The 4126-nt window shown below is 45.6% G+C and overlaps 1 pseudogene; it reads right to left on the reverse strand.

The window, feature by feature from the left end:
• Positions 1 to 1220: 1220 nt before the first annotated feature.
• On the reverse strand, positions 1221 to 4027 carry LOC103254402 (annotated as a pseudogene).
• Between the last annotated feature and the right edge of the window lie 99 nt (positions 4028 to 4126).

Consider the following 4126-nt stretch of genomic DNA (forward strand, 5'->3'; position numbering starts at 1 on the left):
AGGCTCAGATAGGTAAAGACACTTGCCCAAGGTCACATACTTTTTGGTGGTAGGGCTAATGAATCAAATAATGGCCTAACTCTACAAGCAAACAAGCACATGATACTCTTGCCTGTTAACAGATTTTTTCCTTTAGTCTGCAACTTAATAGAAATTCATATTCCCTTATCATTATTATTTTTTGAGTTGGAATCTCACTCTGTCGCCCAGGCTAGAGTGCAGTGGCACGCTCCCGGCCACCCCAGCGTCGACCTGCTGGGCTCGGGCGATCCTTCCACTTCAGCCTTCCAAGTAGCTGGAACTACAGGTGCACGCTACCACGCCTGGCTCTTTATTTATTAATTTATTTAATGTAGACACTAGGTCTTGCCAAGTTGCCTGGGCTGGTCTCGAACCCGCAGGCTCAGGCAATCCACTCGCCTCGGCCTCCCAAAGGGCTGGGATTACAGGCGGCCTTATCTGAAACTATTACTGGGGCAACACGTGATTGGAAGTTTAGAATTTCCCAATATTAGAAAAGTGATACATCTCGCCCGAAGGGATTCTGGAGTACCAGCTGAGCTCAAACCTGTTCATTATGGCAGCTCATAGAAGAATATTCACACTACATGGGTCAAAGTCATTAAGCACCCTGATACATTGGTAGGTCTGAGTTTTTTCACACAAAACTTAGAAAAATAGATACGCTTTTCAGAACTTTTTCGTTTCTTAACTGCAACAGAGAGCATGTGAACCCGAAGCACTTTCCTGAGATGATACCCCAGTGAAAATCTGAGTGGTCCCAAGGACCCCAGCCAAAGTCACTAACAGAGTACATATTGTTTTCCTGAATTTCATTACTAAAAGGTATCACAAGTTTAAATAGGCATCCTGAAATCACACAGTCATGTGGCCCCTCACGTGAGCTACACTGGGATGCTTGTGTTTCCCAACAAAGCCTCTCAGGAGCAGGAGACAGGGGCGCGCCCAGCTGCTCTGAGTTGCCCTCAGACTCGCCAGAGCAGAGTGAGGGCTGGGGTGTTACCGGCCACCTCCCTTGGACAACACATCATTAGCAGGCTGCTCTGGAGATGGAACCCGACCTTAAGAGCTCTGACAAAATGCACCCCTTGCCCTCCTAAATACATCACAGAAAGAGCCCCACACCCAGCTTCACCCCCTTCATCACTCCCCCCAGCCAGGTGGTGCCCGCCACCTGCCGGCATGTGCCCGCTTCTCCCTCACAGTAAGGCTGCCAGACCGAGAGCCTCCCATACATCCTCCTGACAGCACCTTTTCTGTGTGGTGGTGACAACTGTCCTTGTTGTGGATGCCCATGCCTGGGAACTTGTATGCTTTCTCCAAGAAAGCGGTCCACGGACAGCCATTTGTGACTCCTCACCACCCAGGACATTTACTTCAAGGAATCGCCCAATTAGGAAGTTGGAAAAGCAGAGCAAAAGGAGCTCCTTGCAGTGGCCGGATTTTCTTGGAAAAACAAAATGAAATTTAGCTTTAGTCATAAATAATATAGGCACATTCAACGTAATTTCTCCTTGCGCACCAGGGACGTTACAGAGCTATCCGCCAATAGTCATCCTTGGTTTTTAATAACTCTTTTTACAGAGAATAAGCAGAATTTGCCACATAAGCGAGGTGATATTATCTCAAGATAAAGTTCAGCACCTACAATTGTCTTTTCCATAATTCCCACACTTAAGAATAGGAAAAACATTTTCAATATCCCCAAGTTTAAATCAGAAGAGTGTAACATGACTAAATATATTTACTATCTTTTAGCTGCTTTCTGTCCAATTCCTCACCGTGGCTCTAATTGCAGAGACACCAGACTCACTACGATTTGCACTCATCTGTGGCCTTTTCACCTATTTCTGAGTTGTCAGAAGGCTAAAAGAGGTTTTTAAGCTGGCTGTATCGCACACGGCTCACTGGAGACCGTGTGCTGGACTGTCACCTACAGTTTGATGTTAATGGGATGTGATTTAATCCAATCTAGGCTTTTAAGATGATTCCGAATTAGCAAATGTTGATGACAGATTATAGCTAAGAAGACCTGGTACCCAAACCCCCAGCTGGAAAGTGACCACACTCTCTCTAGCAGTTTGGTGAGTGGCGGGGACAGAGGAGGCAGCAGAAAGAGAAATGAGACCTTGCTGGTCTGCTGGATGCAGTCAGCCATGTCAGTGAGAGAATGGAGGAGAGCTCAGGTGTGGTGTTCTGGTGTTCCAGTCGAGAAGGTGGCCTGCCTTGCCTGCACCGCCCAGCCCCCCTTAGCAAAATGTGCTGTCTTCACCTTGGTGAGTTGCCTTGGTGTGGGGACACAGATGGACCGAGGTCTCAGTGGTTGGCTACAGGGAATACGAGGAAGTTAGTCAAGAGGAGTTGCTGAGATGGCTAAGGATGGAGGGGTTTAAATGCAATGAGGAGCTCACGCCTGAATGAGCCCCATGGATGCCCTATTTCTTTGTGAATTCAGGGGTCAGTTCATCTGGTGACCACCCTCACGATTATCCACTGCCTCAGGTTGGTCCATCTCATGTACCCATATTCTAAACCAATGCTTTTTCTCTGATTCTGACACATCAAAACAGCCATGAGGACCTTTTGTAACATCCGACCTAGAAGCGTCAAAGGTGGATTTGAAAAACAACAACAACAACAACAACAAAAAAAACACACAAATGTCCCCAGAGTAATCTCTCTGCAGACCTGCCGTCACTTACTTGGCATCACATGTAATCATGACGATGATTTTTCCCCCTGGAGGGACAAGCTCTCCAGGCTTAGGCTCTGTCATCTGCTTCCTTGATGGAGTACTGCCTTTGCCTCTGTTTTCTCCATTACAAGTCCTACCATCTGGGAGGAAATAATTAAACTCAAAATTAGACCAAAGATAAATCATTTCTATCATTGTTGGCATACTTTGTAGAAATGAATTGTCTCTCTCCCTCTCTCCCTCTCTCTCTATCTCTCAGACAAAAGCACTGCATGGCCAAAGCCTCAGATGGTGGCCAACAAAAAACTAAACAAAGAAAGCTGTCAGAAGTAGAATAGAAATGGAACTACAGACTGTCCATGGTACTGCACTGGGACACGACTGTGTGGATCCTGAATGGCCCTTTGCAAATTCTCACTGGTTTACAGACTCTCAGGAAATGGCCATGATCTGAAGTACTTCTAGGTATTTGGCAAGCTATTTTTGTCCCTCTCCACAACAACAAAACATTGCGGGAAGAATGGTTCCGATCAAAGAGCTCGGAGCACAAAACATTGCAGGGTTGGGCAAGGTGTTCTGCCACTGCCATCCTTGTGCTCAGGGCCCCCAGTCTCCAAAGCCCACGTGACCTCAGGAAGTAACAGTCAAAGCATCCCACTACCTGAAAATGCTTCTCTGCTCTCCAAAGTCTGATAGATTCTGTGTCTTCTGTATCGATTTGATGCACTAGCATTTTCACAGGGAAAATTCCTCTTGTCCTCAGGGACAGATACAAAAGGTATCCCTAGCCATGTTTGGTCTTTATCCAGCATTCAGAATCTGAATTGTTTAGACTTATCCCAGCCAGCTAGTTTACAGCAGACTAGGTTTTGAGGAAAGTCTCCTTTATTCCTGGAAAAAAGAAAATTAGCCATGAACACAGACGAGATTTCTGAAGCCAAAATACTCAGCTACCATAAAACACAGAATGCAGTTGAAGAGATGTTCAATGCAAATATATATAAATGTAAATATAAATCAAGGATACTCTGGGGTAAAAATTTAGAAAGATTTTCAAAAGGGAAAAATTAAATGTGCACAGTAAAGTTGGTTCTACAGAAATTCTTAGATCACAGTTTGAAAGCAATGAATGTGTCTTCCTTTAAAACACTTAAGTGGTAAACTCACTCTATCCAGATGGCCACGGTTTTAGCAGCTCCTTCCTTTAGCGTCCCAAAATGTGTCATCTTTGTAACTTCAACATCACATTTATTTTTCAATAAGAGATTTTCATAAGACTTCTCCCTGACCTCACCAACGGAGCTGAAGACTCTGAAAAGACCCAAAGCAAGGTGTCCCTCTGCAGTGCCACCAGCCCTTCCTCACCTGCCACTTGCCCCCGGAGGACAGGCTGCTGGATGGAGGGGCATG

Source organism: Carlito syrichta, unplaced genomic scaffold, assembly GCF_000164805.1.
Source record: "Carlito syrichta isolate Samal-C Ts95f unplaced genomic scaffold, Tarsius_syrichta-2.0.1 Scaffold278702, whole genome shotgun sequence".
NCBI lineage: Eukaryota > Metazoa > Chordata > Mammalia > Primates > Tarsiidae > Carlito > Carlito syrichta.